We start from the raw sequence: 15,559 nt of genomic DNA, 5'->3' as shown, positions 1-15,559 counted from the left end.
GTGTGGACAAGATTCGGACCTCGGTCCGACAGGTCCTGGGGGCAAAGAGGGCAGACACCTTCCAGCTGGCCAAACTGCAGGGGCACACGATCGCCTCCATGACCTGTGTGCCATGGGCATGATTTCATGCCAGACCCCTGCAGTGGGCTCTCCATCCCTATCAGATGGACATCATACAGCGGAGGCATGTCAGGCTGCAGTTGAGCAGGGAGACCAGGAGGTCCCTAGAGCTGGCTTTCCCCAGTTTTAGAGAAGGGGTGTTCTTTCAGGGAGCAGCCACAGGTCCAGCTAACTATGGACGCGAGTCTTTCGGGGTGGGGAGCACACACAGGTGATCATTATGCCCAAGAGACCTGGTCCAAGGAGGAAGCATACCAACCAATAAACTGGTTGGAGCTCAGAGCAGTCAGACTGGCCCTCCTCTGCTTCAAGAAGTTGGTGGAGGGAAAACATGCTGATGCATTCAGACAACCTGTCTACCAAATCATATATATGCATGGAGGGCCCGATCCCAGGCCCTCATGCAGGAGGCCACCATTCTCCTGTCTTGGGCAGAACGGCATCTAGAATCCCTATTGGCAGAGCACATATTGTGCTCCATCACCAGGTATCTCAAGCAGAATGGAGCCTTCATCCACAGGTGTTCCAACAAATAGTGGACCGCTTCGGCTTCCCCAGGGTGGACCTGTTTGCAAGTTCAGAGAACTGAAAGGTGGGGCTCTTCTCCTGGTTCATGATGAGGGGAGCGATGGGCATGGATGCCTTGGCCAGCAGCCAGGGGGACTTCTATTTGCCTTCCCTCCCATGGCCCTGATCCAGAGACTGCTCAGGTGGGTCAGGTCCAGCCTGGAGAGATCATTGTTGTGGCTCCCTTTTGGCCAAGGAGGCCTTGATTTGCAGATCAATCTGAGGGCCTCATCAGTAGCAGACCCTTGGCCCCTACCTCAAAGGAGCAGTCTGTTGTTGGGAGAGGTCCACCACCCAGACTCAGATTGGCTACAACTCCACGCTTAGCTGTTGAGAGGGAATGCCTAAGGAAGTTGAGACTAGGTAACCTCCACCATCCTAGCTTCCGGCAGAGTCCACTCAGCGCATCTACAAATTCACCTGGTGGACCATTGTCAGGTGGGCATGTAGAAATAAGGTGGATCCCCCAGAAGGACATTCTAGCTTTCCTACAGGAGGGCTTGGAACGGGCTACGGCCAAACACCCTCCGCAGGCAGGTGGCAGCCTTGGGATCAGTTCTCGGATCAGCAGGAACTCCTCTTTATACTTGTACATCATACAAACATTGAATAAAATGAACAAATAATACAAAAATACAAGAAAATTCAAAAACAAAATTACAAGGATATAAACATAATAACATAAACTACAATCGAAAAAAGAAAAAAGTGACTTCCAACTAACTCCATGTGGATCTTTATTCCTCATATCACTGGTTGTCTGTAATGATTAAATTTAATTTAATCAGTAAGACGCTTTCTGAAGGGAGCAGCGCAGCTAAAACCACCCATGGTACACAGGTTCCCCTCTTGGAACCTCCACAGGGTACTGAAGGAACTCACAGGGCATCTCTTCACGCAGCTGCACTCTGTCCCCCTAGGGTTTTTCAGCTGGAAGCTCCTTTTCCTGGTGGCCGCAGAAGACAGACTCAGAATTCAAAATGACCTTAACAGATTGGAGGAGTGAATGTTGCTACTTAACCATGGTAAGTTCCTTCTCTGTAGGGAAATTTGGGATCCATGATGATGTGGGTTTGTCTCTGCCTATCTCAACACTGGCAGAAAGTCTTTTTCTAAAAAACAACAACTTTGAGGATACCTCAGGGGAGAGACAAGTCGCTGTTGCTTGCAAAATCAGAGATTGTGATTCAATAGGTGGGTACTGTTTCGTGTTTCAAATAGACAAAAATGTGGCTATGAAATCCAGGAAGTGTGGGTTCAGACACTGGATTGTGAGCACAAGCAAAAGGCAGGGATTCTTAAATGCTTCTGTGCTTCATCAGATTTTTGTATGTGACCACCAATAGTTAAGAGTTATTTTCTCCTAGAATATGTAAAGTGAGAAAGTAAAATTGGTTATTCATCAAGCACATCCTGTGCGGTGCAGAATACATGATCAAGTCCTTGTTGAATCAAACTTACGCTGCTAACAAATTTAGGTTCTAGTGATAAATGTTATTTACTGGAGCTTTATTCCTCCTCACTTGGAAGTGGCTTCCGCTATCAAAGGGCTTTCAGGATTGGGAAATGCTGCCCAATAGAAATCAATCACTATTAAAATTGCAGCTGACCAGAGGTGAAATCTGCCCAGTTTTAGGCCTACCATCAGGTTACATTATATGGATGCTCTTTCTTTTATACCTTGATCTTAAAATGCATCACAGATAAGCAAATTCAACTAGAATAAAAAGGAACAACTTCATCATCTCCTGGCAAATAGAAGGGGAAGAAATGGAGGCAGTGAGATATTTTACTTTCTTGGGCTCCATGATCACTGCAGATGGTGACAGCAGTCACAAAATTAAAAGACACCTGCTTCTTGGGAGGAAAGCAATGACAAACCTAGACAGCATCTTTAAAAGCAGAGACATCACCTTGCCAACAAAGGTCCGTATAGTTAAAGCTAGGGTTTTCCCAGTAGTGATGTATGGAAGTGAGAGCTGGACCATAAAGAAGGCTGATCGCCAAAGAATTGATGCTTTTGAATTATGGTGTTGGAGGAGACTCTTGAGAGTCCCATGGACTGCAAGAAAATCAAACCTCTCCATTCTTAAGGAAATCAGCCCTGAGTGCTCACTGGAAGGACAGATCGTGAAGCTGAGGCTCCAATACTTTGGCCACCTCATGAGAAGAGAAGACTCCCTGGAAAAGACCCTGATGTTGGGAAAGAATGAGGGCACAAGGAGAAGGAGACAACAGAGGACGATATGGTTGGACAGTGTTCTTGAAGCTACTAGCATGAGTTTGACCAAACTGTGGGAGGCAGTGGAAGACAGGAGTGCCTAGCGTGCTCTGGTCCATAGGATCACGAAGAGTCAGACACGACTAAATGACTAAACAACAGCATGTTAGCCACATACAAAATTGCTTAGAAATCAAGCGGAAATTGGGCCATGGGCTGTTAAAAAGTTGATAGTTTTTGATTTAATGAACATCTCTTCTGAGTAAGAATGTTGCTGGAGCTTTCTCATCAGAGCACAGAGCAGTGCATGGAAAGCTAGCCTTGTTGCACTTCTGACATTCTTTCCTGCAGCCACAAGGGAGCAGATCAAAGCAAGTTAGGGAGGCATGATTTGTTTATCCTGCCTTTATTCAAGGACTCTTCATGCTTACTCCCTGCCTGGATTTCTCTACCATGTAACTCTGGCTGTGTGCTACCTCTGAATTGTTTTGTTTATTCAGGTTGGTCCATCCAGTTTCATTTCTATCATGTTCTCAGGCAGAAACACTGTTCAGTTACAGGTATGGGTTTGTTGTTATGGGTATTCTAATGGGACTGTGAAGTCTTGGGTCCATTTCCAAAGAGGCTCTGTTGTAACCTGCACTTGTGATGTGGATGGTTTGCTTGTTCTAGCTAAACGTGGCATTAGGAGGCCCCGGCATCAACAACCAAACAAATGAACAGGTGCAGCAGTCACAAACACATGGATACACATGCTGCTTGGGAGATATCTGTTCTAATTGGACTGATGTTGCTTGCACAACCCTGTAAGAAAGGCCTTGTAGACAGGTTGCCTCTAATGTCAAAGACTTATCTTTGTCCTCTTAATGTGTAACATCTATGAACAGGATGAATTTGGACAAAAAGTGGGGGAAGAGTGGCAGGTACAAGACACATTCTTGAAATTTCACATGATAGAGAGTCCCAAGTGTACTGCTGTTCTTCAATAGTTTCATCATAAGGCCCACACAGTAGCAATGATCTGATACACAACAAATACATTGAAAAGTATTGCTGTATATCTGAAGTTGAGACAAACACCAGCTTAGATCAGAGGGACCTTGCCTAGGAAGTATGAAGATGAGTTTGTGATCATGGTTGAGAAGGTGGTTGGACCCAAGCCTTGGTACAAGGAATAGCAACAGTAGGAAATGCAAGTTTATTTCCCCAAACAACCCATGTAGCATGCATAAGAAGACCACCCTAAATCTCAGTGGCAACTTTATACATGCTGTTGCACCCTGCCTATGATGACTTTCAGAAACATGAAATTAGCTACTTTGAGGTTTCAAGCATGTTTTGAAGACCGAAGACATAGCAGCCATTGGTTTCAATACTGGGCAATTGTGATGGCAAAAATACTGTGCTTGGCATAAGTCTACATGCACTTTCTGTGAGAATGTTTCTTTATGTATCTGGATGCGTTAATGGAACTATCTCACACATATACCGTTTTTTGTTTTTGCATTTGACCATATAATTATGCATGCTGGATCCCACTTTATCTGAAACATAAGGCTACATTATCAACATAGCATTTACAAGTTGCCAAAGAACTTGGAAAGCTTTAGAAGAGAGGGAATTTGTTCATCCTCCTTAGAAAGGAAATTGCAAACCCTTCTGCAGATGAGACACATTAAAAAATTGGAGAAAATTGGCCAATGCCATTTAAATGTGTTCATAAAATAACAGCTGATAGAATGAACCAAACTAAATTGATGACAGTACACATCATAACTAACTAACTAACTAACTAACTAACTAACTAACTAACTAACTAACTAACTAATGTTATTTGGTACCTCAACAGCTAAGGGGTCAAAGAAAGGAATCAAGTTCACCTTAATGAAAAAGAGATGTAGAGCTCTTTTTGTAAACGAGTTGGCTGCCAAAAATGAGAAGAGAATCTCAATGATATATTCAGACATGAAGAATCATTTCCTGTACTTAGAAAAACAACAGCCTCATCCACATGGATTGCTTTGCTGGAGCTTACTGATGTACTGCTAAAATTTGTCTATTTACCATCATGTTACATTACAGAATATGCTATGCATCCTGTTGGGAGGTTCATCATACTGCTCTACGACCAAACAAGCACCTGTGCTGAAGAACTCTGTGAAAAGTATTCTACCAACATGAGCTGCTTTCAAAGACTTGCTCTTCTTTCCCCAATAAGCTATAGCTGGAAGTGACTGGATAATGGACTAAATATGAAAACGATGTAAAACAAAAACACCATCTGAACATCAGTGTTTGCTAAATAATTTGCTTATGCTGGCTCAGCTGTTGGTTGCAAAGCAGTGGAAGAAATCAAGCTTTCCTTTTATGGATATGTGGCTTCAAAGTTTGGTCTCAACAAAGATTGCCCACTTTTAAAGACTGGAACAGTGGAAAATCCACATGGATAAACAATTGGATACCTTTTGTATTATATTGGAATGGAATTAAAATATGAAGTACATCAAGGCACACTGAATATTGTATAAATTCATCATTTTATGAAAATACTAACATTCAGTCAAAATCTTAAGGGCTTTTTGAGGTAATAACACATACAAAAAAATAAAGAATCTGCTTACTTCTATACTTCTGTTAGCCTGTATCCAGCACCAGGGGGCCATGGTGGTTAGGGATGTAAGGGCCTTGTGCCATTTTTTACTTTAAAAATACAGGTAATTTGCAGCTTATGCACATTTAACTTCAGTGCATTCAACTTTACATGGTTGGCAAAACAAATTAGAAAGTGGGTGATTGTCTGGGGAAAAAGACTTTGGGACCAAGCAATGGGAGCTCATCCTGTTGCACGGATTTGAACCGCCAACCATGCAGTCGGCAAGTCCAAGAGGCTCAGTGGTTTAGACCACAGTGCCACCCACATCCCTGTGTACAAATTGTGTACATAAATGGGAATCCTGCAAAAAGCAGGGCTATCCACATTCCTCAATTCTTTTCTCGGCTCTTTTCCTTTCCCTACACTTCCTTTAGGATACTGTTTCTTTGTTTATACATTACCTACATTTACTTAATCCTCTTGAACTCTTAATTTAGATTACCTGCCTCCCAGTATCTCTTCCCAGTCTATCCAAATTAATAAATGGTAGATTTAAAAGGCTTTTTGTGTGTGTTAGCATGTTCCCACCCCAGCCTAGCTTTCTTTGATCCAAATGTTTAACACTGCTGGTCTCTTCTTTTAAACAGATATCATTTCTAATCAAGGACTGTGGACCTGAAGAAACTGAGTGTAAGTAGCTTCTGTTTTCTGAGTACTCTGTTTCCCGGCCTTGTGGAGTAGCACTTTATTTCTCTCAAAAATGCCAAGCCCATACCCTCCATGTTACAGCGGAAAACCGGGATGCCTGTCTTCTGGAGCCACGCTGTTGTGTGAATCATGTGACCCACATGAGAACATGCCCCCCCCCCCAAAAAAAACAGGATGCCCTGATTTAATTGGGACAGTTAAGGGGTATGCAAGCCAGCAAAGACTAGCCAAGATTAGATATTGGCATGCTACTTACTGGTAGCAATGAGCAGAAAGAGACACCTGATTTACACTAGAACTTTCAAACTGGGCCGCTTATGTTCCTTTTGTTATTTTTCTGTGCACGTTCATCTAGAAGACCCACATAACTCAGTTAAATTACTGAACTTACATATGTAGAATCTCAAGTTGCAAGAGAAAAGATAGCAACACACCCATTGGGGTGGTTTGCTATGGTCTGAATTCTAAAAGATTCAGCCCAACTGTCAGGCATAAACAGAAATAGCACTGGGTGTGGGTGCACAGGGTAATTTTACGACATGAAAATGTAATTTTGCATTGCCTTCTTACCGTACACTGTATCTTCAATAAAGGTTTGGCAGTCATTTTGCTTGAATGTGTATTTTTGTCGAACTCCCACAAGACTGGCCAGGCAGGTCTTACAGTCTCACTCTTAATCATGGCTTTCATTCAAATTCACATTTGAAAAAAACACACATTCTGTCTACCACCAGCTTTATTCCATGCAATATATCAGTTTCCTGGTATTTGTTTTTTGTTGATTTATTTTCTGGCCTGAAACAGCACTACAGTATATGCAATTATATTCTACAACAATTATTTGATTGTTACTTCTTGTTTGGTAGCCTAGAGGTCTTCCTTCTCTGCCTCTCCTTTTCTGTATCCAGTTGTAGTCGCAGAATAAAAGGACAGACTCTTGTCAAAAGCTGTAGCCCACCAGCCATATTTGGGCGTTTGGTTCCACCTGACCATTTTGTTGCAATCCCCTTGTGACTGGGCACAACTCCCCCTCGTTACTGTGCTATGTGATGCTTTCAAATGAGCATCCTTATTCACCCTGCAGTCCCTAAGCCCTCTGACCAGGCTTTGTTTGGAGGTGTCAGGGAGGGAAGTGTTCTTTTTCTGCTCTTATATGTAGTCTGCTGTACTGCAGTTCTGTAGTCACCTGATTTTGATTTATGAGAGTAGCATTGCTAAGCTGGTAATAAGTAGACCATTTATACTATTCCTGAAGTCAGGGTGAGCCTGCCTCATTAATTATTGCTCTGAGAATGGGTTACATAAGTCATGTACAGGCAGGGATGTTGCTAGAGGGGAAGGCAGAACTACTCGGGTGCTCGTGAATTCAGCAAGCCACCATCTGGTTTTGGCAGTCTAGCAGGTTGGAATCTCCTTAAAAGTGCAGCATGACTTACATTAATTGTAGCAAATCCTATGTAAAAATTTATGGGGATATCCTAGTAAATCCCTACAAGTGGGCATGCCGTTCACATTCTGCTCTATTCCATGTTTCTCCTATGCTTTCCAGTCTAAGATACAAACATATACAAATGTGCTTGGAGCAGCTTGATTTTCTCTCATTCCACTGCTATTTACCTAGGAGCGAGCACCCTTGAACTCAACTGGACTTACATCTGAGTAAACACAGTTAGGAATGTGCTGCTAAACTGTAAATCATTTGGAACAGAAGTAGTGCTTCCCTGAGCTTAAATAAACTTTGACATAGAATCACAGAACTAGTCCAACTCCCTGCAATGCAGGGATCTCAACTAAAGCATCCATGACAGATGGCCATCCAACCTCTGCTTGAAAACCTCCAAAAAAAGGAGAGTCCGCCACCTTCCAAGGAAGTCTGTTCCACTGTCAAACAGCTCTTACTTTCAGAAAGTTCTTCCTGATGTTTAGTCAGAATCTCATTGCTTGTAACTTGAAGCCATTGGTTTGGGTCCTACTCTCTGGAGCAGGAGAAAACAAGCTTGCTCCACACCCAACTCCCTCAACTATTCCTCATAGGTTGGTTTCCAGACCCTTGATCATCTTGGTCGCCCTCCTCTGCACACATTCCAGCTTGTCAATATCCTTCTTAAATTGTAGTGGCCAGAGCTGGACACAGTACTCAGCTGTGGTCTACTATTACTTCCCTTGATCAGGACACTATATCTGGGCATAAAGTTATAATTAAAAAATGGGAACTAACAAAATTACTTGGCACAAACGACAAGGGTAAGTAATAGCGGTATGTTGGTGCACTTCTAATTAACAAATTCTGGGCAATTTAAATCCACACATGCATATTGTACCTTCCTGCTGACAAGGAGGAGCCACTTCATATAGTAAGTAATTAACAGCAAGCCTGGGAATTGATGCACTATTTCTAAAATGATTTCATCTTGCCAAATAGGCACTCACAAGAACAGCTTCTCGCATAAAGATTTGCAGTTGAATAATCCCTACAATAGTTGTGGCAACCAAGGTTTTGTACACATGCCTATTTAAAGTGGATTTCATGCATCGCTCGTGGATATCTTTTCGTGTTGTCCACAGAATGTTGTCCTCATCCAAGTGAGATGGTAGTCCAGCAGCCCACACTTTATCAGTAAACTCCATATTAAATAGAGAGAAACAGCTAATGAAGTAAGGGGGAAGGGGAAATCCAACATAAAATTGTATGTTACCCAGCTGTGGACATACTGAAGTGCCTTGTGTGGGTGGGTTTTAAAAGCTTACACTGGCTGCCTGTTGGTTACCAGGCTAGATTCAAAGTTCTTGTGCTAATTTGCAAACTCTGTAACCATTTGGATCCAGGATATTTCACGGACTGCCTGATCCCTTCTGTCATTACCCAATCACTGAGATCCTTGGGGGAGTCTTTGATGGTGGACCTTCATGGCTCAGCTGCACAGCTCATTACTACTTGAATCCATGCATTCGTTGCTGTGCTCCCCAGCCTATGGAATGTCCTCCCAGCTGTGATGAGACACTGGCACCATCCTTGTTGAACCTCAGGTGCATGACCAGTATTTTCTTATTCCAGCAGCCATTTTATGGTAGTGTTTGGGTTTCTGTTTGGTTTAATGATGAATTCTTACTGTTTTATTCTCTGTATGGTTTATTTTTATGTACACCAAATTGCTAATGATTAAGTGTTATATAAAGGTAAAGTAAAGCGACCCCTGACCATTAGGTCCAGTTGTGGCCGACTCTGGGATTGCGGTGCTCATCTCGCTTTATTGGCCAAGGGAGCTGGCATACAGCTTCCGGGTCATGTGGCCAGCATGACTAAGCCGCTTCTGGTGAACCAGAGCAGCGCACAGAAACGTTGTTCACCTTCCCGCCAGAGCGGTACCTATTTATCTACTTGCACTTTGACGTGCTTTTGAACTGCTAGGTGGGCAGGAGCAGGGACCGAGCAACGGGAGCTCACCCCATCACGGGGATTCGAACTGCCGACCTTCTGATTGGCAAGTCCTAGGCTCTGTGGTTTAACCCACAGTGCCACCTGCATCCCAAGTGGTATATAAATGCACCAAATAAATATCAGGCGTTGACAAAAGTCTGCATCCAAATAGTTGGGTTCTGGGAACTAGAGGAAGCTGTCTGTCGGTCAAAGCGGTCAGAAGCAGATGCATAGGCAGGGGTCTAGTTTCAGAGCAGCAGTCGAGAATAGGGACATCTCCCTTATTAATGCAAATGAAGCTGTTCGCTGAAAACTAATACAGTAATGCTCTTTTAAAGTTGGTTTCAAGGCAGCGCTTTTCAAGTGATGCACTTTTCAATTTTACTGTGAGTACTGTATGTAGCTGCTGGGAAGAAAGACTTCGGATAGGAGGAGCATCTCTTAGATGGGGCACCTGGAAGGGAAATGTAGGAAAGTCATCACTGCCAATTTGTTCAGATGCTTCTCTAGTGATCTCTGCACACTCCTGCACTCCCAGCACTCGGGTGTGGGTGCTATCACACAGATGACCACCACTCCTCAATACCCCAGAGAGCGCCTGTGGATTCCAGACTTCTTGTGGCTCAATTTGGTTTTTCTTCTTCAGCAGCTGTGTCACCAGTTCTACCAGGACTACTGTGACTACTGATCCCACATGATTCAGAGTGGTTCACAGGATTTTTCCCATCTTTAGCATAATGTCATGACAAATTTAGCAAGAGGCTGACAGGCCAAATAGCAAAGGTTGTCAGGTCAGTTCCAGCTCAGGCCAGCAATTCCTCACCTCTGGGTTAAAAGAATGACTTTCAAAATGGCCTACTCAACACAATAAGTCCTAAGTTCATCCTGCTTTACTAGTTTGGCATTTAGAAAGTTTTTGCCTAAGGAAGGAAGGGAATGTGAACAAACTGACAACACCTGTAGAAACTCTATTATACAATTGCGACACTAGAGACATATGGCTTCACCTGGTGGGGCTGGGAAAGCTGCCCACACATTAGTATTGCACAGAGAGAGTTCTTGACACCAGTTTCCTAATCCATCCTTTCTAATCAATCCTATAAGGCAGGCTAGCTTCCTCAAGAGGTCATTGCCTGGGATGGTGGGCTATTAAGAACAAAAGGCAATGGGTCATTAAGAGAACAGAGGAAATGGGGTTCTGTGCCAGATGGCAAATGGGTGGGGGCCCTCTTCCAGCTCTCTGGTAGAGAAGGACAAAAGCCTGAGTTTGAAAGCAGAGTTTGTGTTATGTGAGCTAGAAGCTGAAAAAAAGCAGCAAGCAGAGCATCAGAGAGCAACGTTTGATTTCTGATTGAATCTAAGGCTGCAGCTATTAGAGAAACAAGAACCTTTTAGGGTGCTGATGCTGTAGGCTCAGGTTGTAAATGAACTATATATCAGAAAGACACCACAGTCTCTGCTGTCCCTAAATTCCAAAAGGAAACATGGACCCTGAGTGAGTCCCTGGAATCCCTGGAAGCTTGCTCAGAAATTGGGGTAGTCAACAGTATTTTAGTCCACAGGGTGCCTTACACAAATTTACCTTTTGTGTTGTTGCCACATCTATAGGTTATGTCCTGGCTCCTGTCCAAAACATGTGGATAAAGGCTTTTACTTTTAAGTAAGCAATAGATATTTGTTCAGACAAGTAATAGCCATTTTCAGATTATAAACCAAGGCTCCCTAATTCTTCTGAATAGGACAGTAAAAAAAGCAAATTGGAGCTGGTACTTTAAGACATGAAAACAACCAAGGTATCAAACACCACTATCATACACTGGCATTAATTATAGATAGGTAGCCGTATTGGTCTGCCATAGTCAAAACAAAAAATTCCTTCCAGTAGCACCTTAAAGACCAACTAAGTTAGTTCTAGGTATGAGCTTTCGTGTGCATGCACACTTCTTCAGATACACTGAAACAGAAGTCACCAGACCCTTCTATATAGTGAGAAGGTGGGGAGGGGTATTACTCAGAAGGGTGGTGGGAATGGGTGATTGGCAGATAGCTGTGATGAGCCTGTTGACGACTCTTAATGACTGCAATAGGTCTTACAGGAAAAAGCAAGGGGTGAGAAGGTGAAAAATGGCTTTGTCATGTATAATGAGATAGGAATCCAATGTCTTTGTTCAGACCAGGTCTCTCCATGGTTTTAAGTTTGGTAATAAGTTGCAATTCAGCAGCTTCTCTTTCCAGTCTATTTCTGAAATTCCTTTGTAATAGAACAGCTACTTTGAGATCTTGTATAGAATGTCCTGGGGGATTGAAGTGTTCTCCTACTGGTTTCTCTGTCTTGTGATTCCTGATGTCGGATTTATGTCCGTTTATCCTTTGGCGTAAGGTTTGGCCTGTTTGTCCAATATAGAGAGCTGAAGGACACTGTTGGCATTTGATGGCATACACAATGTTAGACTTCTATACAAGACAGGCTCATCACAGCTATCTGCTAATCACCCATTCCCACCACCCTTCTGAGTAATACCCCTCCCCACCTTCTCACTATATAGAAGGGTCTGGTGACTTCTGTTTCAGTGTATCTGAAGAAGTGTGCATGCACACGAAAGCTCATACCTAGAACTAACTTAGTTGGTCTTTAAGGTGCTACTGGAAGGAATTTTTTGTTTTGGCATTAATTATGAGAGATATAAAAGTAGGTGAAATGAGAGCAAGGTATTTAAAATGATTTTTTTAAAAAATTGACATTCCTACTTGCTAGTTAACAAATGGAGCAATGCAGATAAGAGCTTAAAAGAGAGTAGAAAATTGTCAGAAAGACAGCAAGATGAAAACTATCCATTCATTTGCACCAAAGCTACCGGTCACAAATGAAGTGATACACATTGGGGCAAAACAATTGCTAATGGAGTCTGAGCTGGTGGTGACAGACCAAGAAGGAAACCTTGAGTTTGTGATTAATAGCTCAATAAGGTGGTGACCCAGCCCAGCATGTGGCAGCTATGATAAAGACAAAGATCCCTTCCATGTAAGGGATCATTAGGAAAAGGATTGAAAATAAAACTGCCAATCTCCTGCCATTCAACAAATCTATGGATTAATCATGATTGGAATATTGCGTAAAGTTCTTGTGGCCCCACTTCAAAATGGATACAGTGGTACCTCGAATTAATAATTTAATTCATTCTGGAGGTCTGTTCTTAACCTGAGGTACCACTTTAGCTAATGGAGCCTCCCGCTGCCGCCACTCCGCCTCCGCGTAATTTCTGTTCTCATCCTGAAGCAAAGTTCTTAACCTGAGGTACTATTTCGGGGTTAGCAGAGTCTGTAACCTGAAGCGTCTGTAACCTGAGGTACCACTGTATTGTATAACTGAAAAAGGGCAACCAAAATGATCAAAGGGGACAAAGTGACTTCCCTATGAGGAAAGGTTACAGCATTTGGATTTTTTATTTTACTTCAGAGAAAAGGCACACGAGACATGACAAATATATAAAATTATACATGGTGTGGAGAGTGGATAGAGAGTAGTTTCTCTCCCTCTCCATGTTAGAACCTGGGGCAATGCAATAAAGCTGAAAGTTGGAAGATTCAGGACAGACGAAAGTACAGAGTATTTCCTGCTCCTACAAGAAGTAGTGATAGCCACCAGCTTGGAAGACTTGAAAAAATTAGACAAATTCACAGATGATAAAGCTATCAATGGTGTTTACTTGATGGTTACAGTACATCCTCCATTGTTGAAGTCAATACAGTATGTGTCAATACCAGGGCTGCAAGTGGGGATGGTGCTCGTGTCCTGCTGCAGGCTTCCCATTGCCATCCAGTTGGCTACTGTGAGAACAGGACGCTGGACTTAGATGAGTCTTTGGCCTGATCCAGTTGGCCTCTTAATTTTTTCCAGATAGTCTCTCCAAGTGACTGGGGTGGCACGTAATGTGTTCATTGCTACAACTGACACTCCAAACAATGATGTTGAGATAATCCTGCTTTTTCAATCATTGCTAAAGTTTAACTCCCGCACAACTGGGCATTACCAAGTCCTGTAATTTCATATAGTGTGTAATGGTTGAGATAATCCTCTATAATCCTATAGGTTTATTCCTTGAGTCGCAGGATACCTCACAAACCTCTTTGTGTACATTTTCTTATGGTGAAAGCCTACTCACCATCTCTTACACTGGATATACTGAATGTGCACCGATACAATATGAAGGTGCTAGTTACAGATAGGTAGCCGTGTTGGTCTGCCATAGTCAAAACAAAACAAATTCCTTCCAGTAGCACCTTAAAGACCAACTAAGTCAGTTCTTGGTATGAGCTTTCGTGTGCATGCACACTTCTTCAGATACACTGAAACAGAAGTTTCCAGACCCTTCTATATAGTGAGAAGGTGGGGAGGGGTATTACTCAGAAGGGTGGTGGGAATGGGTGATTGGCAGATAGCTGTGATGAGCCTGTTGACGACTCTTAACGACTGCAATAGGTCTTACAGGAAAAAGCAAGGTGAAGGTGCTGTAAGAGATGGACATCCGAAGATGATAGCTGGGTAGAGAAGTTTTCCATAAAGAAATCAAGTCAAATGTGCCTATAACCAAAATATCTGCAATCAAATGCTTACTCTAAGTAGTCAATCGCCAACAATAAAAGTGTTTTTAAAAGCAATTAGAAGTCCACTACAGATACAAACTGGGATAAATATATCCAATTAAAAGTGTTGCTGGAAAAGGAACAGCAAAAGTAACAGAAGTTAGCTTCAAAGTGAAGCTAAGATCCCGATTTCTCTATCATATGGAACAGACCTCATGACAAGAAGGTATCTGTGTATACTAATAACTTTCTCAAGAAAGAAGAGACAGTACCTTATTTATTTTATTAAATTTGTATGCTGCCTTCCATCCGAAGATCACAGGGCAGTTCACAACACACACAAAAAACCAAAATGAGAACACAAAATACTTAATAAAACAGAAACAAAACCAATAATCCTCTTTCCACAAACACATTTTAAAGGCCTAAGAATGTCAATCAGCCAAAGCCCTGGTTATAGAGAAAGGCTTTTGCCTGGTGCCCAAAGCTATAAAATGGGGCTTTCCCCCCTATATGCAAAAAGCTAAAAGATCCAATGCAACCTTCCGCCAAATGATTTATAGACACATGAACAAAGAGATGAAGTGAAATGTTTTGGGACCTACAGCAGATACACCATGCAGGAAAAGTCACATAGCTGGCTGCATGCCTGCAAGAAATTTGGGTGGTTCAAAAGTATTTGCCAATGCACATGAAAAGTTGCGAACATGCCCGTACAGATCTTAAACAGATACCGTCTGCCTTGCAAGGCACTTGTTGCTTGCTGATAACATCATTTCTGAAGAGATACCTCCTCTTGGGGAGCATAGATTTCCCCACTAGGGCACAAAGCCTGCTTGCACAACCATCTATGGGGGAGGGAAGATAATTAGTTTTATTACGAGCTACTGGCTCATTTCCTGAGTTATGCCCCAAAGAGGGAAAAACAGTGTGGAGGACAACCACACAAATATCTCTAAGCAGAGTGGAAGAACTCAGCGGGGCAACATCTCAGCAGTAGCAAGACTTCAGGCATGAAGGTCCCACGAGCCTCTTTTCATCCAGCACGTAAAGATCTACATTGGGATCTGCTGCCCCTGTGGATCTTGCTTCCCGATGCAGTCGCCTCACCTTTGCCTCATGGGTGGGCCGGCCTTGAGCGTGGACGTTGGACTCCACGCGCGAGCCGCCCGATTGCTCCCCGCCTTTAATTTACCCGCCGGGGGGGAAACCGCCCACCTGCTCACCGCGTGGCCACCACATGAATGAAGAAGGCCTCGGCCAATAAGAGGCAAAGGAATAGGCTCCACCCCACCCCACCCCTGAGTGCGCACGCGCGAAGGGACAGGCTCCTCTGTGTGGAGGATGG

The 15,559-nt window shown here is 43.1% G+C and overlaps 1 protein-coding gene and 1 long non-coding RNA gene across 7 annotated transcripts in view; one reads left to right on the top strand and one right to left on the bottom strand.

Annotated features, from left to right (window-relative positions):
- LOC309327394 (uncharacterized protein) overlaps positions 1-6,916 on the top strand; it is a 105,275-nt gene extending 98,359 nt beyond the window's left edge. Inside the window, exon 5 of one of the 6 annotated variants that reach the window (XR_014150531.1) lies at positions 6,149-6,914. The gene's annotated coding sequence lies outside the window, so the exon portion shown is untranslated. Of the gene's footprint in view, positions 1-6,148 lie in introns of all 6 variants that reach the window. The other 5 variants (XR_014150532.1, XR_014150533.1, XR_014150534.1 and 2 more) reach the window with 5 other exon arrangements.
- LOC309327521 lies at positions 1,310-15,460 on the bottom strand. Its single transcript, XR_014150556.1, has 3 exons — positions 14,845-15,460; positions 1,709-1,774; positions 1,310-1,633 (listed from the first exon to the last, which is right to left on the bottom strand). It is a non-coding gene; the product is annotated as an uncharacterized lncRNA (long non-coding RNA).
- Between the last annotated feature and the right edge of the window lie 99 nt (positions 15,461-15,559).

Source organism: Podarcis erhardii, assembly GCF_964252035.2.
Source record: "Podarcis erhardii genome assembly, chromosome: 1".
Taxonomy (NCBI): Eukaryota; Metazoa; Chordata; class Lepidosauria; order Squamata; family Lacertidae; genus Podarcis; species Podarcis erhardii.
The sequence above is the reverse complement of the archived record's forward strand: the minus strand, read 5'-3'. Positions and strand labels throughout refer to the sequence as shown.